Here is a 27,346-nt window from a genome sequence, read left to right as displayed (position 1 = left end):
AAAAATAAATAAATAAAATAAAATATTCTATTGTATAAATAAAAAAAATCTAAAGTAATTTCTTATACTTACAATAAAATGTGGCTGAAAATATATTCCAAGTATTTAAAGATCTATATATCATATTATTAACTGCATCAATTCAATTAATCATTTGCAATATATGTAAAGTCTTCTTAAGAATGAAACAATAATCCCCCACGTGTGCACAACACAACATTTTTCAAACAAAGGTATTTGTCAATTTCTTAGAAGAATGTTATTAGGTACTTTCATAATTTAATGATCCTTCTTAATTGGCTTCTAATTTGTAATAACATGACAAAGATGAGGGTCATGGTTATATGATGCTGCAAGAATCGTTGTAAAATTTACTAAGATATGTGTGAATCTTTGCATGTGTGTTCATATAATTACATGTGTGTATATACCTATATAATTTAGTGTTTAACATCAGATTCATATTTAGCAGTCATGCCCTGGTGCAAGAGCTTCTTGTTCATAGGTGATGGAACTGTTATCTAATCTGATGCAATTATCCCAATAGATGTCAAAATACTTTTAATATTATTTTGTAGAGGGGCACCTGGGCGGCTCAGTCATTAAGTGTCTGTCTTCAGGTCAGGTCATGATCCCAGGGTCCTGGGATCAAGCCCGGAATCAGGATCCGTGCTTAGCAGAAAGCCTGCTTCTCCCTCTCCTACTACCCCTGCTTGTATTCCCTCTCTCACTGTCTCTCTCCCTCTGTGTCAAATAAACACATAAAATCTTCAAAATATATTATTTTGTATAAAACAAGATGATCAAGTGTTGATAAGCAGCATTGCTTATTCTAATACTCCAGTATATTGAGTATTAATTTTACTGTTCATGTAAAATTTCATTACCACCCTATGAAGTGAAAACTTTGGAAAATAGGTTAATAAGCACTAGATAAAACAATGGGATAATTTTACCCTAGTGAAGAGAAGGCTTAGAGTTTAAAGTGTTTAAGTGTTAGAGTATGAAAACCAGAAGTTGGATACATACACATAAGATATGTCAGTAAAAAAATTGGTGCAACTACCAGTAGTAGTCAGGACCTATACGATTCACCCTTGCTAAACCTGGGGGGTTTCTTTCATCCTTGACAAGATCTGTAGTTGGCAAAACCACAATTCAAAATGTCAGTGTTTTGGAGAAGGTAAAGAGTTAAGAATCAAATTGAAAAATCCTTCCCTATCTCTTTTTAGTATTTTTTAACTGGGCATACACAGGTTGAAACTGAATGTCTTTAACACTTATATTCTTCCTTGTTTAGTTTTCACAAGAAAAAAACTGCTAGAATAATGCCTAGTTAAAATGAAATTTCCTGGCATTCTTTCCCCAAAGTCTAGTCATTCATTATCTCTCTCTTCTCCCTCCATCTCTCTAATCTATTGGCTAACAATAAATTGATCTCTTTTCTCTAGGACCAGTCACTGCATTCTCTAAGTATGTATTACTGATTGCTGTCATGTTTTTGTATTCAAAAGGCTTGTATTGAACCCCAGTGATATAAAAAGGAATTGAGTGTTTACAATTTCCAGCATACAGGTATAAGGAAGCTATTGTTTAAACCATGGTTGTTAAAGGTTAAGTACAACTCCATTCCACCCCATCTTCCTTTATCTTTATTTAAACTACAGACTTATGGGCGCCTGGGTGGCTCAGAGGGTTAAGCCTCTGCCTTCAGCTCAGGTCATGATCTCAGGGTCCTGGGATCGAGTCCCACGTTGGGCTCTCTGCTCAGCGGGGAGCCTGCTTCCTCCTCTCTCTCTCTCTGCCTGCCTCTCTACCTGCTTGTGATCTCTGTCTGTCAAATAAATAAATAAAATCTTTAAAAAAAATAAATAAAATAAACTACAGACTTATAAGGCAAGAAGGAGGGTATGATGATTTGTTTGTTTCTGCTTTGTACCATATCAGATTTGGATAAAATTAGTTGTTCTTTCTCATATTCTTCAACCGTTTCATGTCATTCATGTCTTCTTCCTAAATTTGCCATTCTAGTACCAGGTGAAAAACATAAGAAAAAAAAAAAAGGACTATTGGGAATAATTCTATTTTGGGTGACTAAATGTTAATTCTACATTGGAGGATACTGACTCCTCTTAGCTTTTTGATTAAAAGTCATCTTTTTATTGTAGATGTTTTCTATGATGTGAAGGTTCAACTATTACTCTAATATAAATTAATTCATTACTGAATTATAGTTATTAAAAAGCTAATTTTATTAAAACTTCTAAAATTATATAACAAATGAAAAATTTCAGATTTCTATAATTATTCATTAAGATGTTTTATAAAACTATTTTGCTAATATGTATATGTAGGGGAAAATGGTACCTTTTCTTCATTGTACCAAACTACTTGTTAAGGCATTTACCTCAACGTTCTCCCTCTCTGAATATAACCAGGTGAATTTTTTTTTCACAATGCATGTTGTGATCGCCCATTCAATTCAATCAAAACAGTTTCTAGACTGACATTGAGCATTAGAAAATCAAGGGTCACAGTATCTTATTTAATATCCCTTTAAATATCCCTAAAAGAGCCTTGGTTTTATTTCATCCCAAGTTGCATTCTATGGAGATGCTCTTGGAACTGACTTCAGAAGTATTTGGGAACAGAGGGGGCAGGTGCAGACATTGGTTAGAGATTGAGGTGGAGGATAGGATGAAGTTGTCTCTCGGGCTCCTCTGTGAGCAATGAGAAATGGCATTTCCATAGTAATTACAATCTTCCACCTGTGGATAGGGAACATATAATGAGTTGTCATTTCTACTCATTTTGTGGAATTTCTCTAATCAGATACTTTCTTGGAAATTCTGGCCTTCTGATTTTTGAATAAAGTACAGAATGTCAGTTGATGTGTCAACAATAGGAGAAACCTGTATCTCCTTTAAAAAACCAACTTAGGGGGGACAAGAAAGCTAATTTAGATTGTGATTACTGTGTAATACTTTCTAGTTAGGCTCAAAGTTAGAAAAATGACAAATTCAAGAAATCAATGCTAACTGATTTCAGAAGCAATCCTATACCTAAACACCAACCAACTTTTTCCTCTTTAGAACATGACTGCTTTATTCGTCCTCTTTTTTTACCCTCTTGACTCAAGAGATTTCTATAAAATTACATTTTCATGTAAAATTCACAGCACGCTTTAACTTTCAGGAGCCACACAGACATGTTGTATATTTGCAATTGTGTAAAAATTCTCTTCTGTAAAGCATTTTGGTGTCTAAAATTTGGAGTTCAGTGAAATATTAAATTAAAATATTACACATCAGCATTCTTGGAAATACAGAAGAGGCTCTGAGGGGTTAAAGTCAATCACTAGGAGTAGGACTATTGCCAATAATCCTACACTTGGGCAGACTTAAACTGGATTTTAGTCGTCTTGTGTACATGATCAGTTCTCCAGAGGAAGGCTTTTTTTTTTTTTAAATTTTATTTTATTTTTTTAACTGCATGGGACACATAGGCAGAGACAGTGGCTGAAATGGAATCCATTGCATAAGATGGCTTGTGTGCTGATTGAATTTAAAATTGGACTTTCTTATTCCCTGATTTTTGTTTCAGAGATGTGTGACAGGGGAGGCAGGTGTCTTGTAAATAAAAAATGTGACTCAGCTATAAAACATGGAATGGGGGGAATAAAAAGCTTCACTGCTTATTTAAAAAAAAAAAAAAAAGGAGAGAGAAGAAAAAGAGTCTGTGTAACATAAACGGTCTTGGCAGTTTCCAGAGATCTACTTTTGCACAATGAACCCAAGTATCAGGACACTTCTCTGGTTCTAGTTTTCACTAAATTTAAATGAAAGGATTGAGATAATTTTATCTGAAAAGCAGCACTGACCTCTCTAAAAAACATTTTCCATATATTTACCAAGTTTTCCCTTAACAATAACATTTTTTAAAAGAAATAGAAATAAGATAAATATCTTTTAAAGATTCTATAGTAAATAAGATATATTTGTGTGTGTCAGAGGGATAAATGTTTATATGATACCCCACTTATTATGTCTCACTTAAAAATTTACAGTACAAGTTTCACATAATAATTTGAAAACATTTTAATTTATATAAATGATTTACTCAAACTACATTATTTCAGAGGGAAAGAAATAAGGTAGCCAACCTCATCCTCCATGGGAAGAGACATCACTCTTGCAATGTAGCAGATCTAAACATCCTATTTCAGTATGTATTAGTTTCCTTACTTTAGTTTTTCCATCGAAATCATATACTAAAATTTGATATTCTCCTTTCAAATAAAGCAAATTCCCTATTGTCTTGAAGAAAGTTGTTCTTAGCCACATTGAATTTAAAGAGGAAAACTGCAACAGCAGTCAACAAATAAGAAACACACTACGTACTTAAAAATTCTCTCTTGGGTATTGTCCAAGAGACTCTAGGGACCCAGGGAAATAGAGTATTTTAAGAGAAACAAAAACATACTTCAAAGAAAAAGGTATTGAATTTCTTCCTGAATGGTTTTATGTCTTTCCTCTGTTGAACTAGGGAGTAGGGATTTTAACAGCCTGTATCTTTTCATGGTGGATCTTGGTTGCAAAAGTTTCAAATGATAAAATCACAGGAATAGTGGACATTCTATTTGATTCTTGAAAAAATAGGACAATGAACAAACTAAAAACAAAGGGCTTATGGGGGGAATGTCTTGACTGGAAGCAGAGTTCTCAGTAACAGATTCAGGTCCAAACTTATTTTGTTTGACAAGGAATTATTGAGTATACACTATAGGCTATGATGCTGCAGAGGAAAATTAGAAAATTTTATTCCTGATCCAGAATAATATAGATTCAAATGGTGGATGAAAGAGTGAGAAATGATCTTAAAGAACCAGAGATTCTAATGTATTAATAACACCAAAAAGAGAGAGGTTAAGAGATTTCTCAAAACTGTTATACAAGAAACAACCCCCAAAACAAACAAAAAGTCCCAAAACCAATTAGTATCTTTAATAATGACTTAATAGATCCTATAAACAACATATTCATTACAGAAATATCACTATAGAAAACCAAAAAAGGAAAATAGAATATAGGCACAGAGAGAACCACTCAAATGTTTTAGCATATTTTCTTTCATTCTCATTTCTGTGTGTCTTTTCATGAATGGAATAATGAAAAATTGCTTCTCCCCATCCTTCATTATCACTATTACCCCATATCACCATTCAGACAGCAGAGTTACTTTAAATATACCCTGCACCAAGTGCGAGGTTATATCATAGTGCAAAAATACGATGTTAACTTAAGTGAAAAATGGGATTTTCGACTGTATTAAAATCTTGAGAACGGAGCTTTTAATTGAAAGTACCAGGCTTTCATGAGACAGGACCAGATTCCAAGTTTTCAAGAAGTCAAAGCCTGGAAGCCTGGAAGTGAAAATTTATAATAGAGACTCCAGAGTAATTTCCTGAAGAGCCCTTTCCTTTCCCAAATCATGTAAGCACAATTAATTGACAAAGGATGTAATATCAGAGAGCATGACAATAGGGCAAACAATGTTGTTGCAGTCCCCTTCTAATACTAAACTCTGGATGGGAAGGTGATGGGGCTCTGAAAAGAAGGCTTTGCAGAGTTGAATGGTGGAGGCTGCAGAGCTATGAGAGTTTTCACATAGGAGCCAGTACGTAAGTGCAGTATAAGCCATGGCAAGAGAGGGGTCTATGTTGAAAGTCTTGAATATTGGTACAGTTGACTGAGGCTCCCTGAGGGTCAGGTTAGGAAGGGATTAGAAAATGGCAAGAAGGTCTCAGTGGAGAACTGGCATTGTGACGAGGCAATCTCAGAGAATGCAACTTTAGGTAAGAAGTTATGATGGAACCATGGATACAAGTAATAGATGCAATGGATACAGTGGATACCAGGCACACCAAAGGTCAGACAAGGCAAGTAAGTAGGACAGAGGATTGTGTGTAAAACACAGTATGATTATCTGTTGAATCAGGGACATTAAGAAAGCCATCTAGGAACTTAAACCATTTAAATTGAACAGAAATAAACTGAAATATTAACAGTTATTGTCCATCTTAATTTGAATTATCTTTTTCTGTGCTTCCAAATTGAAATGCATACTTATGAGCTAAGTTACTTTCAGTTTTCATCAAATAAAAATTGTATGACATCCCAATATTATCAGTTATTAATTTTCTAATGTTAGACATTTTATATATTTATATATATTTATATACATATATAATATATAAATATTTATATTTATATACATTTATTATATATTTGTTTTAATTAATCTACAATAAATACCTCATATACATTTTAGTGTATCTCACCTATTTATAATGGTTAATTTCTAGAAGTGCAATTACTGCGTAAAAAATCTGATTATTTGAAAAACGTTTTTAAATTAAAATTTATTTTGAAGTTTTCATTTTAATTCCAGTTAGAAAACAGTGTAATATTAGTTTCAGTGTACAATATAGGGGTTCAACACTTCCATATGACAACTTCCATACATCCCAAATGTACTCCTTAATCCCCATATCCTATTTAGCCCATGATCCCACCAACTTTCCCTCTGGTAACTCTCAGGTTATTTTCTATAGAAATGTTTTACTACATATTTTAAATTTTCTTTCAGATTGGACATGCCAATTTATTCTCCAATTAGCACTGCATCAGAGTTTCTATTTCTCTTAACACAGGACAGTAGCAGTTAAAATTATTAAAGAATGTGGATGGCGGGGTGCCTGGGTGGCTCAGTGGGTTAAGCCGCTGCCTTCGGCTCAGGTCATGATCTTAGGGTCCTGGGATCGAGTCCCGCATCGGGCTCTCTGCTCAGCAGGGATCCTGCTTCCCTCTCTCTCTCTCTCTCTGCCTGCCTCTCCATCTACTTGTGATTTCTCTCTGTCAAATAAATAAATAAAATTAAAAAAAAAAAAGAATGTGGATGGCTATGACATAGTAGTTTTAATTTCATTTCTTGATTGCTAAACGATGCCAAAGCCTCTAAAATCACTGAGAATATGCTATTGGCTTTCTAATGTTTTCTTCTGTTTCTTGAAGTAAAGTGAAAATATTTCACAGGGAAACATTTATTTTGATTCTCATATTGGTGCCTGCTCATGTGTCTCTCTCTGCTCATTTTAATGGGATAGGGGAAGCTTATCTTCAGAAGTGGAGCTAAAACAAGTTGGCTCCAATAGTATGTGAGTCCTCATTCAAATATGTCCATGATGAAAAGAGAAGGGAAAGTCAAGATTTGCTGGAGTCTTAATTTGCTGCACTATAGGTCGATTTGCCTAAGGGAAGCAAGGAATGAATTTTAGTTATATGTGCCTTTCTGGAAGGGATCTTCATTGCTGTTCTGAAAATGTTCTTTTCCATTTATGTTGCAGCAGTCTGAAGTTAGTCAGAATACTATGTGCACCCCTTTCTAATTAGCATTTTGGTTGCAAAGGGAAAAGAGTTTAACACATGGATTCAAACTCCCAGTTGGGCCAGAAGTCAGTATGCACATATTAAGGCTTTGCCTTCAGAGGATTTTATGGTTTATATTCCCATAAACAAATATTCCAATGTGCAATGTCATAGACAAAAATTTTGCCCATTTTTTCCATTATATAAATTTGGATTTTATAGATTGAGTGTGTTAATATTTTATATGCTTTTTAAATTATCTTTCTTTTTATATTAACCTACTTGAAAGGTGTATAACAACTTGTCTCCAGATTTAGCAGCTTAAAAAAAACATTTATGAGCTCAGTGTTTCTGTGGGTAGGGAATTCAGTAGCTTATTTGGGTTGTTCTGGATCAAGAAGTTGAAGTCAAGATATTGCCTGGTTTATAGTTTTCTGAAAGATTCAGTCTCAAGATGGCTCATTCATATGACTGTTGGCAGGTAGCGGTAGTTCTATGTTGGCTCTTGGTGGGAAGCATTAGTTTTTCTCAATGTGAGTTTCTCCATAGGATGGTTTAGGTGTCCTCACAGTATTGATGTTGGTTTGCCCTAGAGCAAGTAATCCAAAATAACAAGATAGAAGCTTCAATGTCTTTTGTGTTCCAGCTTCAGATATCACACTCCATCACTTCTACAATATCATATTGGTAATACAAGTTATCCCTATTCATTGCAAAGGAGGACTCTAAAAGGATTCTGGAAGTCAGTATCTTGATCCCTTCACACATAGATGCTATTTTTACCCTATTTGTGATACCCCATAACCTAGCTGTTCTATGTGTATAGCTTCCTTACATCCACATGGGATTCAACACCCTGAAGGGGTCCCCCCTCTTGAGAAGGTTCTCTACTCACCCTTATTGGGCCCTAAAACCTAATTCCAGGATTACCTAGTGTGGACCCCCTTCTCACTATGGTAGAACTCTGGCAGTCCACTTTGGCCTACTGGGCCAACTCCCCCACCCTTCACCCATTTGAGAGGACATCTACTTTGTTCTCTCTCACCAAGAAGGAAAAAGAAATAAATGGGAGAATTACTAATAGCATTCCCTGAACAATCAGGAAAACAAAGTTCCAAATATCTGTATTATTACTTAACACTATACAAGGCATCACAATAAGATGAAAATGTAAAGCTTAAGGATTAGAAAGAACAAATCAGAGTTATTATTTAAAAATGGTATAACTCTACATAGAGAAGACCAAATAATTTATAAAACAGTATAATTTACAAACAAATTGTTAGACATACTGGAGTTTAGACAAATTGTTAGCTATAATATCAGTATATCAGTACATACAAACACATTATTACATCTCTACCCTCCAGCAACAGCCAAAAGAAACAAACAGAAATTATTAAACATAATAAAACAAAAACCACAATTTATAATAGTGACAAAAATTTTATCTTGAAAAATAAACTAAAAACCACGTGCAAGACCAAAAGATAATAATTATACTAAAAGATATTAAAAGAGACTTTAATAACAAGTGATATCTCATGTTCATGGAAAGAAGACTCAATAACAAAATTTTATAACTTCCTGTTTTGACCTCTAGAGTTGATGAAACTGTTAAAAGAGTACTTATGGGGGACGCCTGGGTGGCTCAGTTGGTTAAGCGGCTGCCTTCGGCTCAGGTCATGATCCCAGCGTCCTGGGATCCAGTCCCACATTGGTCTCCTTGCTCAGCAGGGAGCCTGCTGCTCCCACTGCCTCTGCCTGCCATTCTGTCTGCCTGTGCTCACTCTCTCTGACAAATAAATACATGAAATCTTAAAAAAAAAAAAGTACTTATGGATTGTTAAGAAGAATAAGGGAAAGCTTGCCTTATCTGATATCAAGACATCTTATAGAACTAGTATAGAGTAACATTAGGTCCAATGGACAGACTGACCAATAAAACAGATTATAGGACCCAGAACATAGAAGCTCAATTGAAATTGACATGCAAAACCTAAAAATTTTAGAATTAGGAAACTTTCTTTTTAAATAAGTTATAATTATAAAGAGTAATAACCATAGAAACATAAATTATTAATTTGATTCCATAAAATGAAGAATGTTTCATTATAAAGAAATGAAAAGGTAAGTTGTGAAATAGAAAATGTAGCAACATAAGTAATTGACAGCATAAAAACATACCAATTGCTAAGAAGAAAAATAACTAATAAAAAAATAGGCTTATGGCATAAATAGGTGTGGTAGACAGGTGTAGCCCTCCACCAGAATTCTTACCTCCTGGTATTCAAGCATTTGTGTCCCTAATAGGTGGGACCATTAACTTCTAATGAGTAGAATTTGGCAAAGGTGATAGAATGTCACTCCCAGGATTATGTTACATTACATGAGACTCCTTTGTTAGCATACTTGTGCTAAAGACTCTTCTTGTATGTTTAATACAGTAAGCTGCCATTTTGAGAAAGTCCTTATGGCAAAGAACTATTGACAGCATTAAGGAACTGGGGTAACTTCTAGGTTTTGAGGGTATCTTCCAGGTGTAAGTCATTAAGAAGGCCAGATCTTCAGACCTACAGTCAAACAAAACAAGTCTGCCAACAACCTGTATGAGCTTGAAAATGGATTCTTTTCCAATTTTGAATGTCCCAGGTGAAAATGAAGTCTATCACCTTGATTGTAGCATTGTGAGACTCAAAGCAAAGGACCCAGTTAAGCTATGCTTAGAGTCCTGGTTCATGGAAATTCTGACATAATGATGTTTTTCTTTTAAAATACTGAATTTGTGGTAAGTTGTTACACAGCAATAGATTACTAATACAGCATGTACTTCATGGAAACTTGAAAGACATATGGACAAAAGAAATATACTTGATCTCTTTAATCATTAGGAAAATGCAAATCAATACCACAGTTAGATGTTTTTTGCCTGTGTAAACAGATGTTAATGTAAACATCTGTAAATAAGAAGTGCTAATATATTGGTGGGTAAAGTAGAACTTATTTCATTTTCTTATAAGTGCAAACTGGTTCAACAGCTTTGCAAGTTAGCTTGAAATTATCTTGGAAAGGTGTGTGGTGGACTTCTTCCTAGGGTGGAGGTTCAGGAGTCTAGAATACGGAAGGAATACATGGGTAATTGAAGTTCATGGTGATGTTCTCATTCTTGTGTTGGGTGATGTTTGACAAATGTTCATTTTGTTATTGTACTTCATATATTACTTATAAATATTCTTTTGAATGTTTGATAAGCATTTTAAATGTTATATGATTAAATGGTAATGAAGGGAAATAATAAGAAAGCTTAAACTCTTTTAAATATTTAAATAGAAAAAGAGACAAACTTAGTTCTTGGGAAAATATCAAAGCAAAATACTGACTCCTGCTACCAGTGTGTGCATGTGTGTACATGTAAGGATGGGGGAAGGAGGAGGAGAGGGGGAGAGCAAAAACAATGAAAATATAAGAAATCTACAAAACATAATGAGGCATAAATAATATAATTAAAATATGCTAATACCACCTTTCTAAGAGAAAATATTTATACAATAAAATAATAAATTAATAATAATAGATAATGTTCACTTTCCTATATCTAAAACTTGATGTTTCATTGGGTTTTTTCCATCTCAACATTATATTATGCTAATACTCCTTCCTTGGAGATAAATACCAGGGCCTTAATACAGGACCTGAAAAGGTATAATATCCCCAAATTACTTTATTTTGTCAGATAGCTTATGGAAAACACATTAATTTGCCTCTCTCTCTTTTTTTTTTTAAAGATTTTATTTATTTATTTGACAGACAGAGATCACAAGTAGGCAGAGAGGCAGGCAGATAGAGAGAGAGAGAGAGAGAGAGAGAGAGAGGAGGAAGCAGGCTCCCTGCGGAGCAGAGAGCCTGATGCAGGGCTCGATCCCAGGAGTTGGGATCATGACCTGAGCCAAAGACAGAGGCTTTAACCCACTGAACCACTCAGGCGCCCCAATTTGCCTCTTTTGCATAAGAATGTTCAATGCTATTCAGAATTAGATTCCATAAACCATGCCATTATTGCTGTCAAGTAGTAACTAGAATGAAATTACTAGAGTGAACTATGGCATGACCAGAAATGATATATCAAATCTGTACCTAATTAATCTCTTTATTTTAGTTTTATTTTCTATATGTAGTATAAAATAATGAGATCTCTCAAAATTTCAAAAATCCAGTATCACAGAGTACCTTAGATATTAAACCACAATAAATATTAAAATTGAGTCTTTGATACTTTAGATATGTGATAATAGCGTATTTGTTATTTGAAGTCAACTCCACTGATTCAACAACTCTATTTCTCCACCCATTTTTACAATTAAGAAAATGATATTTCAAAGAAATCCTTTATAAATGTATAGCAGAGAATTTTTTATTTGTCTATGTTTTCCATAAGTCTCCAAATTTATTCATGCACACACAAAACATAACAGACAAATATGTATATGTGCTTGTTAATTTTTTTCCTGCCAGGTGGTTTTAAATAAGACATGACCACTAAAGTAGGTAACTGTAACATTTTTTTAACCTTAAAAATAAAGAACAAACTAGAAGTGTCCTTGTGTAACTTCAAGATCTGTTTGACTTTCAGGTAAAATCAAAGACTTTTCTATAGTTTATTCCCATTTTTATATTGAGCTTATTTTAGTCTCAGTAGAACTATGATATACTGTTCTCAGTGGAATAAGAAACAAGTAACATGGATGGCTTAATAGGGAATTTGACTTTGAATTTATTTCCTATTTAAGCTTCAAGAAATTTTCACAAAGACTGAAATGTTTTGGACTATTTTTAAAAGAACAAACAGAATTCTCCCTGCTCATACACTACCTACAGGCTAAAAAGCACTCTGACAGCTAAAAAAAAAAAAAAAAAAGAAAAAAATCCCTTTGAGATGGCAAAATGGAACCCCAAGTACAGTACTTCCCCTAGCATAATGTCATTGAACAGTTCCAAGTCCTTTGTTCTTTCTAAGCCTACTTTGAAAATGGAAAAGTTAAAGATGTGCATACGATATAATGGAATTCTTTGTGCCCTCTTTTATGAGAATAGGATATTTCATGATTGAAAGAATCCATGAAATTTTGCTATTACAGGTCCATCCTTTTCTTTGAGTTTGAACATGGAACTAGGTTACTTTTTTGTTCTTCCATGTATTTACAAATCCATTATCAATTCTCTTTGTGATGACTATTTCTCTTTCATTTAATGTCTCTATCAAGATATATGCAACTTCTGAGCCTCACATATACAAGGTGACCTTCTGTATAACAAAAGAAAATAGATTAAATAAGAAGTGATTTGTACTATAACATGCTGTTCACGTTTTAGCAAATAACAGCAGAACAATTTGTATCAATGGTCCTTAACTCTAGAATGATATAATAACATTATTAAAGTGCTTATTAAATATACTTTTATTATCTAGTTATTTATTGCAAAAGAAGAAATTCTTCACATGTCAATTCATAAAATGATATATTTTTGACCATTCTCAAATATAACATTTAACAGACACTGTGCAGAATGTAATACAATCCACTTTTTAAAATTATTTTAAGTGGCAGTTTAATCATGGTTTCTGTCAATTTGTAGAATCTGAATGTGAATATAATGAAAAAAAATTTTTTAATAAAGACCCCTTACATTTCTACCAGTTCCAAGTATAAAATAATTTTACTTTGTATATTATTTGAAAGAGCATAGCTAATTACATTAATTTTCTTATTCTTTTTAAAAAGATTTCACTTTATTATTTTAATAGTCTCAATATACCATAATATCAAGCAAAAGAACATCTTACAGCCATTTCTAAACTTGATTTTTACACTTAAATCCCTGGAAAATGTACTGCCATGCCAGGACATAGTTCAGTTGAGGCCTGGCATCTGTAACTAAAAGTAATTTTTATTTGAGATTTACATACTATGTTTCCATTTTTACAGAAGACAATTATACAAAAAGTATATTCTTACAGGTTTAACAAACAAACTCTATTTTGCTTTTCTTTTCTAATAGTTCAATATATCTGAAAGAGACTACAAAAATAAAACTAATGTTTAAGGTATAATTGATATGTGTTCAGGGCTGGTGTAGCTGAGAGGACTTATGGTATTAATTTGAGCTAAGACTAGATGGGAAGCAACTTAATTTGTTGGTAATGATTTACTACTGCAGCTCATTTACCATAGTAAATAGCAAATATTCTAATATGGGGATAGAAATATAATTTCATCACAAGATAAAGTTATTTTTTAATATATCATACATAGCTTGACATGATGTGAATTTATTTCATGAGGACAATGTGTCACCATTTGAATTTCCATGAGATATTAACTAGATCAAAGAGTAACATAATGTAAATTAAATTCTATCTTGGTAGGCAATAGACATAACTAAACTGGGATAAAATATAAAAGGTCCTCCAGCATTAAGAGCAATTTAAAATGGTAGAAAAATAGTGAGAATCAAATATGGTCTTAGATTAGATAAGCTGGTAAAATAATTTGTTTGTTTGAGTTTGTCCAATTCCTTATTACCTTTCAACTTATCAGTTGTATTTATAAATCTGAAATTCCAATATATCTTAGTTCTGTTGCTTAAGATTATCTGTAAATGCCCCTTAGTCATATGGCCCTTTTGAAGTTTCTCTGGACATGACTAATCTCCTTTACTCAAGAGTTATTAAAATGTAATTCATAGTTTATGTTTATCAAGTCAGCTGGAGTTGAAATGATGAAAAAGTTCTTTTGATCCTATATTGCATATTAACTAAATACATATTCCTTATAATTGATCTTCTAAATAATATTTTAAGACAGTTATGATTCACTTGGACATTGTTGGCATTTGTTGGATGCAGCATAAATCACAAATAAACAGAAATATTCCTGGGATGATATGTAAACCTTGATTAATACATTGAAAATACTAGCAACTTTAATACAACCCCAGGATGATAACATTAAATTACTTTTAATGAGTGATTTAAAAGTTAATTGACTACTTTTACAACAGTAACAAATGGAAAAAGATATTGTATCCCCAAGCATTTTTCAAAAAATTAATGAGGCAATAAGAGCTATGTAAAGCAGGTAATCACTTGTTAATTGATCTATTATTAGGATTATATTAAACCTGGATTATATTAAATTGATCTATTATTAGAATTATATTAAACCAGATTTCTTTAAAATAGACAAGGCAGTCACGCCCTTCCTGAAAAATCTTTAGTCTGTTGCTTAGGTAACCAGTTAGCCATTTATAACAATAGGGAGAGTAGTTGACAGATCATTAGTGAAATAAATATATGATCTCTATGAACTCATATCTATCTACATGCACTAACTGTCTTGTGATCTGAGAATACATCACAGCCCTCAAAAGACATTCCTCCAAAGTGTTTGATGGGGAGAGTGTTATGCTGGGGAAAATGAATGCAAAGAAAAATTACCACCCTGTGAGAATTAATTTGCTTTGATTTCATTTGAAAACTTCTAGATATATTCAGCAATATTCCTTAGTGAAGCCCACATGTGAGTTAGATAGCAGGATAAATGGAATAATTCACCTTTCAACATTACTTTGTTGGCATCCTTCAAAGATTAAAAACTATTCGGATCCATTATAGTGCTTTTACCCCTCTCCCAACTCTCTTCCATATTTTAGCCCTAATTATTTCTACAAATAGGGATATGTTTTCAGATATTGCAATTTAATAGACTCATTCTTATCTACATACTAATATCACTTTCCTTTCATCATATAATTTATGGAAGATATCTAACTTAAGTTCTTTCTTCTCCATCTACACTTGAAATATGAAATGCTTTTTATGATTTGTCTCCCTTCCTTTCATACATTTTCAGAAGTACTTTCTCCATAGTTTTTCACATAAAATAAAGCAAAGCCTTTTTATTGGTTTATTTTAAAGCTTGAAAGAGCCACAAGATCTGACCTGTCCAAACCAGGGATGTTGTTTTTTTCCACCCTAACAAACAAGATCATATTAATCATATAATGAACCAATAAAAATGAATGCCTGATTAACTCCCTGGTCAGAATTAGTTACAGCAGGAGCAGTTGTTCTTACAACCTAAATTAGAGCTTGTAAATGATATGAGTAGTCAGTGAATTACTGTTTTTGATATGGTGTTCAAAATTGGCTTTGGTTGTATCTTACTCACATTAGTAACAGGTTACCCATTGGTGATGATATTCAAATTTGTAAAGTACATTAGTCTATAAATACAATAGCCATTTTTAAAAATTACAGTGGAAATAAGTCAGAGTTTATTTTACTTCATGTGGGCAAGCTGGCTATATTGTTAATTCTTAATGTTCTTTGTCCCTAGTTATTTTATTTAAAGCCTGGGATTGTTAGTGTCAGACTGAACAAGCAGTATTAGAGTATTTCATAAGAGGCATCATAAAATAAAAGGCATAGGTCATTTGGAGTAATTATTTTTGCATTCCTGCAACTGCTTATTTTAATTTTCTTTTCGGGTAGATTCTTCTCTGTTTCCTTTTTTATGAGGTTATCTCTTAGTTCAAAATAACAAAGCCATTGCTATTGCTTTTCTGGACATTTATCATTGCATTCTCCTCAGAAAAAGTGAAGAAAATTTCTCACCAGTTCTTTCATTTAAAAACTTTTTTTTTAAGTTTATTATGATTGATTTTGTGCTGTTGTATCATTTTTGGCTGTCCTCAAACTCAACAAAAATTATTTTCTGTCTAACCTACTTCTGACAATATATCATCAAAATAATTTAGATTTTATAAATTCTTTTTGTGTTTTTATTATTTATTTTTCCTTATGCTGAGTGATCCATGGTTCCTTAGATTATTATTTTTTTTAAAGATTTTATTTATTTATTTGACACAGAGAGAGAGAGAGAGAGATCACAAATAGGCAGAGACAGGTAGAAGGGGGTTGGGGGAAGCAGGCTCCCTGCTGAGCAGAGAGCCCGATGTGGGGCTCGATCCCAGGACCCTGAGATCATGACCTGAGCTGAAGGCAAAGGCTTAACCTACTGAGCCACCCAGGCACCCTGATTAATTGTTATATAATATGACTATTGTGGCTTTGATTATGCCTATTTTATTGTATGATTTTTTTCCTCTTTCTGAACTTTTAAAAAATAAAGTAAAAAAAAATCCTTTTTCAATACTTTGGCAAACTTGAAATTCTAAAAAAATCACATAATTAGTACTTTGTAATACTATTTAATAATTGGGAGGATTTGAAATGAACAGTCTTTCATGTTTAAGAATTTATAGAGATCAGTAAAATTTTTTCTGAGTTGTAATGTGCTGCACATAGGTATTCTAACTTTATTTTGTAACTTTAAAAACTTCCCACTCAAAGATATTTTAAAGTTGAAATTTAAAAATTTTTAAATAATAAAGTTTTTCAGTGATTTCTTCTGGTGATAGAGAATGAAAGAGAACTAGGACTAATTCCCCACATGGATTAATTAAAAATTGGACAAAATGTTTATTAAAACAATTTATTTGCAGACTTACTATTTACATTTTTGTTGTATAGCAAACGAACCCCAAATCTAATGGCTTAAAGCAGCTTCAATTTTTTTAACTCACAATTCTGTGGGTTTGGAATTTAGACTGTGATTCTGGTATGAGCCAGGTTTAGGTGATCATGGTGGAACTCATGTCTTTCAGATAATATGTTACTTGAAGCTTCTTGGCTTATTTATGTCATCTGGAATGGGTGGGATGACTGGTGTTTCTTTCCATGTTTTTCATTCCTCAGCAGGATAGTCTGAGCTTGTTTCCATATTCATTATAAGACTCCCATGGACAGCAAGACTATATTGCATGGGACAACTGAGTTTTGGGCATTGAACTTGTGATTCCATCTCTTTTTTTTTTTTTTTTTTTTTTTTTTACAGATTTTATTTATTTATTTGACAGAGGTTACAAGTAGGCAGAGAGGCAGGCAGAGAGAGAGGAGGAAGCAGGCTCCCTGCTGAGCAGAGAGCCTGATGAGGGACTCAATCCCAGGACCCTGGAATCATGACCTGAGCTGAAGGCAGAGGCTTTAACCCACTGAGCCACCCAGACGCCCCTGATTCCATCTCTTGATTAGAGGAGCTGTAAAATACTGTGACCACTATTCACCTGGCATAGAAAGATCCCACAAAGCAGTGGAAAATTACAAGGCTAAGTTCCAGGGAAAGAAAGAAATACAAAATGATTAAATTGACATTTGGATTTGCCCTTTTCCTTGTTATCTGGTAATTCCAGAAAGGATGTGGAGAGTCTAAGATTTATTTTTGAAACCTTTGTGGGGATAGTGAGACAAAAGTGAAAATCCAGGGCCCACCGGGGAAAAAGACCTCCATAATTGCTCCATGCTCTGGGATAGGCTTTTGACAGGCTACACTATAGCAATTTTCCTGGTAGAAAATGAAACTCAGCTTAAGTTTAAATTCTCTTTGGAGAGTACACCATCATGCTAGGACTCAAATAATTTTTTTTTCTTTTTTTTTATATAATTTTTTATTTTTTATAAACATATATTTTTATCCCTAGGGGTACAGGTCTGTGAATCACCAGGTTTACACACTTCACAGTACTCACCAAAGCACATACCCTCCCCATTGTCCATAATCCCACCCCCTTCTCCCAAACCCCCTCCCCCCAGCAACCCTCAGTTTGTTTTGTGAGATTAAGAGTCACTTATGGTTTGTCTCCCTCCCAATCCCATTTCCTTTCATTTATTCTTCTCGTACCCACTTAAGCCCCCATGTTGCATCACTACTTCCTCATATCAGGGAGATCATATGATAGTTGTCTCAAATAATTTTATAACTTTTCACATATAATGGCTAGCATTTAGTTTAAAATAACCAACCGAACAAGCAAAACAAACAACAATAAACACAATCAAAAACAAAGAGAAAAATTGATAGTAGAAGGGATTCAGATAAAATCCAAGGATTTAAAGAAATCTCTGTTTAATGTGTTCAGAGAAATACACTTCAAGATTGAATATTTTAGGAAAGAACTAGAAAATATTGACAATGAAGAATAAAAAGGAGAAAATAAATAATTGAAAATGACAGAAAAAAATGAAAGATATAGGGGATAAATTGAGAAGCTGTGAATTTTTTTAATGACCCCCCCCCATAGGGGCTATTATCACTTGTGCTGAAGCAATATTTGAAGAAATAACCACTGAAAAATTTCTAAAACAATAGACATTAAGTCTATCAAAATTTATGCAGAATAAATAAGGATAAACACAAAACTGTATCTAGTTATATAAGAGCAAACAGATGAAAACCGAAGACATATAAAAATATTAAGATAGTTAAAATAAAAAGAAAAATTATCTTTAAAGAATTGAAATCCTACAGAATATGCTTTCTGACTGTAGTTTAAGCTGGTAATGTACAATGAAGTAGAATTAGAAATTTTCATATGATTAGAAATTAAGCAATGTACTTCTAAGTAAGGTATGGATCAAGAAATAACAATATAGTAACAAATATTTGAACTGAATGATAATGGATAAAAATTAAAACATGTGACATGTAACTAAAGCTTCATTGAAAAGAAAATGTATAGTTTCAGGGTTGCCTGGGTGGTTAAGTCATTAAGCATCTGCCTTAGGCTCAGGTCATGATCCCAGAGTCTGGAGATCAAGTCCTGCATCAGGCTCCCTGTTCAGTGGGAAGCCTGCTTTTCCCTCTCCTACTCCCCCTGTCTGTATTCCCTCTCATGCTGTCTCACTTTCTGCCAAATAAATAAATAAAATCTTAAAAAAAAAAAAAAAGAAAATGTGTAGTTTGAAATGCATATATTAGAAAATAGCAAAAGAGAAAAATTGATAATTTAATAATCCATTCCATATTAAGGAATGCAAAATAGAATGAAATGAAATATAAATGAAAGAAATGAAATATAAATAAAATAGCAAACATACAAAAGGGAATATGAACAGGTGAAAATTTGGTTTATTTTAAAAGTCTAATAAAATTAAGCCCAGGTGAAACTGATTGAGAAGAACTAAAATATATGAAACGATAAAAATGTGGAAAATATTTATGTAGATATTTTGAAAAAGAAAGTAGCCAATAAATATATAAAAATGTTCAATTCTGTTAGTAGTTAAGTAGTCAAGAAGGCCTATACTTCTGTAACAAGATGATTGTGGAAATCTCCATTACAACTGTCAACTATTCCTTTTTTCAACTCGGAAAATCAAAGGCATCCAAATAATAAACCCACTGGATGTTCTTCTACATCTCTGACTACTCTTAGTTGCATTTGGAATTCTTATCAGTCAGGATAGCTAAATTATGCTGCAGTAACAAATAATTCCCAAATCTCAGTGCCCTAAACAACAAGGTTTATTTCTTTTGCCCACAGCATGTCTATTATGGGTACTTGGTAGCTTTGATGCATGCATTCCTCAATACAGGAACTATCTGATACAGCAGCCATCATCTGCACTACCATGTTTATGGAAGATGTCATGGACAGAAAAAGAAAGGCAGGCTAAAGACAAAATGGCTCCTAATGCTTTGCTTTTATTTAATTTCCTAAAGGGAATTATGGTTATGTCTACTGTAGAGGCAGGGAAAGTGCTCTGAAAAAGAATTTTGAATATTGGTAGACACCACTAATAATTCATAATTATTCAACTCAAACCTTACCTCATTTTATTTTAACAGTATTTTCTTCCTCTGCTATCTGTTTAGACCTCTTTTCCTTTATAGGCTTTGTCCCTTTATCTTTTTCCTCCTCATTTTTCTAGGACTTGATTTTATCAATCTTTCTCTTTTATTATTTTCTCTATATTGGCTATGTCCTTTAAAATAAAATTTTCTTATCTTAAACACAAAACAAAACAACACAAAAAATGCTGTCGTTGACACTTGTACCTTTTGATATTCCCTCATCTTTTCTCTTTCCTTTCATATCCAAGACAATTTTTAAAAAATTTGATGACTTTATTTCCTCAATATATACTCACCCTTTAATTCTACCCTTTCACACTCAAATACATCAATAAAATCTTTCTAATAAAAGCCATCAGTGTTTCCTCATACATAAAATTAATAATCTTTCTTCATTTTTTAATTCTGTTTAAGTTTTTTATTTACTGTAATTGGTGACAGTTTTTTTCTTTCTTTTTTTTTTTGACAGTTTGTTTCTTATGCTCATGTTTAACTGTATACTATTCAGTAGCTCTTCCTATATGTCTATCTAATGGTCATTGTCTCCAATGAGACAATGGAGGTCGTCCTGCATTGTCTCAGGTTTTTGAAATTTACCTTTACATTTATCTGTTCCTTGCTTTCTCATTTATTCTCTATCAACTAACATCTAATCTGAATATCAGTCTTTCCCCATTTTTCTCATATTTGTTCTATTATTTCTAATTATCTGATTGCTAACTCCAAGTTTATCTCTGTATCTCAAACTCAAAATGCCAAAATATGGGTTTATCATCTACTTGTATTTATTTGATTTTTCTCCTGAAGTCCATATTTCAGTGAGTGGCATAAAAATAAATTATCCCAGCTTGAAAACCATGGAATTATGTTTGAATTCTCTTTTCTATTTTTTCATAAGTCCAGTTGAGCATTGCTGGGTTATGGACATTGGGGAGAGTATGCGCTATGGTGAGTGCTGTGAATTGTGTAAGACTGATGATTCATAGACCTGTATCCCTGAAACAATAAAACATTATATGTTAATTTAAAAAAAAAAAAAGACCTAAGTCCAGTTGAATCTTCTGGTGAAATGCTATTCTAATCATTATTCTTCATTTTAACTCCTTGTTAAATTTTTGTTTACAGTTTCTCTGCCTACCTTCCTTTTTCTGTATTCCAAATGTACTTCAAGATACTCAGTACTTTTTGTAGAAATAAGGTAATACTTCTTTATTCATGGGTATAATATTATGATTAATCTGAGGATTAACATGGGAAGCTATCCCTTTGTCCATAATAACTAATTTAGTTAGGGATATTTGAGAACTTAAATCAAATGTATACCAAACCTAAGAGTTTGAAGTGCAGTTCAAAGATTCTTTTTTTTTTTTTTCCCTTCTGAATCATTTGAGATTAAGTTGTTGACAACGCACTATTGTGCTTTAAATCTATAGCATGTAATTCATAAAAACAAGAACATTCTCCTTCACAGAATCAGTACAACTATCAAGATCAAGAAATAAACATCAGTGCATTAACACCACTTATATTAGTCTGCTATAGTTGCTAGATGAATTTCACACATTCATTATGTAAGAGTTCTGGAGATTGGAAGCCAAATGTGTCTCACTGGGCCAAAACGAAGGTATTGGTAAGGTTGCATTTCTTCTGGAAGGTCTAGAAGCGAATCTTATTCCTTGATTTTTCTGACTGTAGAGTTGGCCAACATTCCTTAACTCATGGTTCCCTTCCTCCATTCTTGCAGACAGGAACAAAGCATCTTTTAATCTTCCTTTGACTCTGATTCTCCTGTGTCTCTTTTTCAATTACAAGTATTACAATGGGCCTACTTGAATAATCTGGGGTAATCTCTCATTTTAATATCCTTAATTTACTCACATCTGCAAAGTTCCTTTTATCATACAAAGTAATTTAATCATGGGTTCTGGGGATTCAATGTGTACATCTATAAGGGAATAGTTTCTAATCTCTAGATCCTTCTTAACTTTTATCAATTGTCCCACCCAATAACACCATTTAGAGCAAAATAATAAGTCCTGAATCATGCACTGCATTTAGTTTTCACATTTCTTTGGTTTCTTTTCATCTGGGAGAGTTCCTCAGTCTTTCCTTAAGTTTCATGTCCTTGACAATTCTGAAGACTGAATCTAGTTATTTGAAATGTTTTCCTCAATTTGGCTTTGCCTATAAATCTTTATGAGGACATTTTCATTTGCATCCTCTCAGGTAACAATTTATTTTACTCACGTTGCTGATAACATTTACTTTGATCACTTGGTTAAAGTGGTATCTTCTAGAATTCTTTACTTTAGAGTTACGCCTTTTCCTTTTGGTATTAATAATCATTCTGTGTGGAGGCATTTTGGGACTATATAAATATTCCTTTCCTCATCAAACTTTCAATTTATTAATGTCTTTTTATCAGCAGGGATATAATGGTAGAGAGTTAATTACTATTTAATTTAATTGGTTACAATCTGTTATTGTAGTTATTTTGAAGCTCACCTCTTCTCTGAGTTAGCCAGTGGAAATGCATTTAAAGGGTTAGTATCTTCATGACCCTATTGTGCTTTGAGTACCTCTGTGTTTTCTAGCTGTGCTGTCATGTCAGTCATTTTTCCAACTGGCACTAGTTCATTTTATTAGAGAATGATAATTAGAGACCAATACCTGAATGTTAAGTGTGTTTATTGCTCTTAGGGTTACATTACTTTTAGAATCTCTCAGTGAACAGAAATAGGGAATACACACACAAACACACACATACACACACACACACCCTTCTATCAAAAATTATGTGTTGATACTGACCTATCATTTCAAGCACAGTACTATATTTTAGTTTTTTTAGGACTGAACTTTTGGAGAAGGTTGAGGATAGGGGAAAGAAAAAGGGAAATCTCAGGAATAATTTACCCTCACATTTATTGAGGTAAAATGTAAGTACAAGAAAATTTCTCCATTTTAAGTTCAAGATAACATTTTCTTCATCCTCAAATGTTCCTTCATCCTTGTTGCAGTAATAGCCTTTCCTGACCTCTGGTCCCAGGTAATTAATAATCTGCTTTTTTTCACTTTAGTTTTGTCTTACCAGAAATATACACAAGGAGAATTCTACAGCATGTAGATTATTGTGTTTGACCTTTACACTTAGTATAATTCATTTTATATTTATCCATGTTTTTGCATCTCTCAATAGTTCTATTACTGAGTGGTATTCCACAGCATGGATACATCACAATTTGTTTATTCATCAATTGTTAACTCTTTGAAGGCTTCTCATATTTTGTTTTTATGAATAATTCTGTTATAAACATTTGTATACAAGTCTTTGTGAGAACATATGTTTTTTCTGTTGGGCAAGTAATTAGAGGTATGATTTCTAGGGTGTATCATAAGTGTATACTTAAATTATAAGATGCTGGCAAAGAGTGGCTGCACTATTTTGATTTTGTCTATACTGTCTGAGAGTCCTGTGCTTTTCATTCTCTCCAGCACTTGGTAATGTTGGCCTTTTTAATTTCAGTCATTCTTATGCGTATATAATGATATTATGACTTTTCTTTGTATTTCCTGGCTAGTAATAATGTTAAACATCTTTCATGTGATTGTTGTCTTTTTGGGTGTTTTCTTTTAGTAAAGTATCTTTTCAAATCTTTTGCTACTTACTAATTGGGTTGTCTTATTATTGAATCATAGGAGTTCTTAATGTATTCTGGACACACACACCTTTCCAGGTATGTGTTGAAAACATGTCTCCCAGGCTAGAGATTGTGTTTTATATTCTTAACTGCATCTTTCAAAAAGTAAAGTTTTTTTTTTAATTTTGATGAAATCCAATTTATCATTTCCTTCTTTTTATGATTTATGTTCCTTATGTCTTATTCATAAAATTCTTGCCTACTCTAATGTCATAGAGATTTTAAAATTTTTTTTCAGACATTATATTGTTTCAGTTTTTGTATTTAGAATAAGATACACTTCAGGGTAATTTTTGTATATATGGTGAGGTAAAATTTGAGGTTCGTTTTTTCTCCATATAGATATTCAGTTGTTCCAACTCCACTCATTAAAAAGACTATTCCTTCTTCCTTGAATTACTTTGGTAACTTGACTTCATAAACATAGATTTAGTTTTAGACTTTCTATTTTATTATACCTCCAGGTCTATCCTTTATCCCATATCACTTTTTCTTGATTACTATTATGTAGCTAAGTTATTCAACTCTGTTCTTCTTTTCAACATTAAAAAAAAATCCTTTTCCTTTTTTATTCAAATATGGAATAGGCTTTTCAATTTTCTGAAAAAAATTTTTCTGTTTTATTCAACCATCTATAGGTCATGAATCTGAGATGATGTATACCTGGACCCTTGTAATCATATAGAAGTTGAGAATCAAGTGAACATTGACAAGTATAGAGATATGGAGAGAAATTGTATCCACGTGATATCTTTTGAGCCTCTACATAAAGCAGTTGTTTGATTTTCAGTTTCTTGATGCAATAAGTTCTACTTTTAAAACCAATTTATGATTTTTTTTTGTCTTTTGCAAATAGTAGTCCTAAATTTTACATTACCATCACTGTTATTCTATTTCAGAAACTAGAAATATTTTTGTGTAAAGTTAAACATTCACAGCTATGAGATCATTTAATTTTAAAGCTTCTCATCACTCATAGAAAAATCGCAAACTTTTAATCATGAGACTTAAGACTTCTGATTATTGGATGCTATTATAATTTTTACCTTTATTTTTTAACCTTTTAATTTAAATTCAATTAATTAATATGTAATGCATTATTGGTTTCAGAGATACAGTCTGCGATTCACCAGTCTTATAGAATACCCAGTGCTCATTGCATCACATGTCCTCCTTAACATCCATCAACCAGTTATCCCATATCTCCACCACTTTTCCTTCCAGCAACCTTGTTTGTTTCCTCTGATTGAGAGTTTCTAATGGTTTATATCCCTCTCTGGTTTTGCCTGGTTTATTTTTTCCTCCCTTCCTCTATTGATCCTCTATTTTGTTTCTTAAATTCCACATATCAGTGAGATCATATGATAATTGTCTTTCTCTGATTGACTTATGTTGCTTAGCATAATACCCTCTAATTGCATCCATGTCATTACAAATAACAATATTTAATAATTTATGGCTGTGTAATATTCCATTGTATATATACATCACATCTTTTTTATCCATTCATCTGTTTATGGAAATATGGGCTTTTTCTATAGTTTGGTTACTGTGGACATTGCTGCTATAAACACGAGTGCAGGTACCCCTTTTGATCACTGCCTTTGTATCTTTGGGGTAAATACCAGTAGTGCAATTGCTGGGTTGTAGAGTAGCTCTACTTTTAATATTTTGAGGAACCTCTATGCTGTTTTCCAGAGTGGCTGCACCAGCTTTCATTCCCACCAAGAGTGTAGAAGATGTTCCCTTTCTATACAATCTTGCTAAAATTTGTTGTTTCCTGATTTGTTAATTTTAGCCATTCTTATGGTATTGATTTATATTTCTCTGATGCGAAGTGATGCTGAGCATTTTTTCATGTGTCTGTTGACCATTTGGGAGTCTTCTTTGGAGAAATGTCTGTTCATGTCTTCTGCCCATTTCTTGACTGAATTATTTTTCTTGGGGCATTGAGTTTGATAAGTTCTTTATAAATGTTAGATCCTAGCCCTTTATCTGATATATCATTTACAAATATCTTCTCCCATTCTGTTGGATGTCTTTTGGTTTTCTTGATCATACCCTTTGTTGTGCCAAAGCTTTTTATCTTGATGAATAGTTTGTTTTTGCCTTTGTTTCCCTTGTCTTTGGAGACATGTCTTTCAAGAAGTTGCTGCAGCCAAGGTTGAAGAAGTTGTTGCCTATGTTCTCCTCTAGGATTTGGATGGATTCCTGTCTTACAGTTAGGTCTTCCATCCATTTTGATTCTATTTTCCATCAGGAAATGGTCCAATTTTATTCTGCATGCGGCTGTCTAATTTTCCTGACACCATTTGTTGAAGAGACTGTCTTTTTTCCTTTGGATATTCTTTCCTGCTTTGTCAAAGATTAGTTGACCATAGAGTTGAGAGTCCATTTTTGGGTTCTCTATTCTGTTCCACTGATGCATGTGTTTGTTTTTGTGCTAGTACCATGCTGTCATGATGATTACCACTTTGTAAGAGAGGTTAAAGTCCGGAATTATGATGCCATCAGTTTTGGTTTTCTTTTTCAACATTTCTTTGGCTATTCAGGATCTTTTCTGATTCCATACAAATTTTAGGATTATTAGTTCCAGTTCTGTGAAAAAAGTTTATGGTATTTTGATAGGGATTACATTGAATGTGTAGATAGCTCTAGACAGATTAGACTTTTTAAACAATATTTTTCCTACAACCCAAGAGCATGGAATGTTTTTTCATTTCTTTTTGTCTTCCTCAATTTCTTTCGTGAATGTTCTATAGTTTTCTGAGTACAAATTCTTTGCCCCTTTGGTTAGATTTATTCCTAGGTATCTTATGGTTTTGGAAACAATTGTAAAGGGTATCAGCTCCTTCTTCTGTCTTGTTGTTGGTATATAGAAATGCAACAGATTTCTGTGCATTGATTTTATATTCTGACACTTAATTGAATTTCTCTATGAGTTATAGCAATTTTGGGGTGAAGTCTTTTGGGTTTTCTACATAAAGTATCATATCATCTGCAAAGAGTGAAAGTTTGACTTCTTCTTTGCCGATTTGGGTTCCATTTATTTATTTATTTATTTATTTTTGTTGTTGTTGTCGTCTGATTGCTGAGGCTAGGACTCCTAGTACTATGTGGAACAACAATGGTGATAATGGATATCCTTGTTTCATTCCTGACCTTAGGGGAAAAGCTCTCAGTTTTTCCCCATTGAGAATGATATTCACTGTGGGTTTTTCATAGATGGTTTTTATGATGTTGAGGTATGTTCCCTCTATCCCGACACTGGGCTACACTGGGAAGAGTTTTAATCAAAAGCAGATGCTGCACTTTCTCAAATGCTTTTTCTACATTTATTAAGAGGATCACAAGATTCTTGTACTTTCCTTTATTTATGTAGTATATCACATTAATTGATTTGTGGTTGTTGAACTGCCCTTGCAGCCCAAGAATAAATCCTACTTGATCATGGTGAATAATATTG

Source organism: Mustela nigripes, chromosome 2, assembly GCF_022355385.1.
Source record: "Mustela nigripes isolate SB6536 chromosome 2, MUSNIG.SB6536, whole genome shotgun sequence".
NCBI classification, from domain to species: Eukaryota; Metazoa; Chordata; class Mammalia; order Carnivora; family Mustelidae; genus Mustela; species Mustela nigripes.
This window is presented reverse-complemented; position numbering follows the sequence as displayed.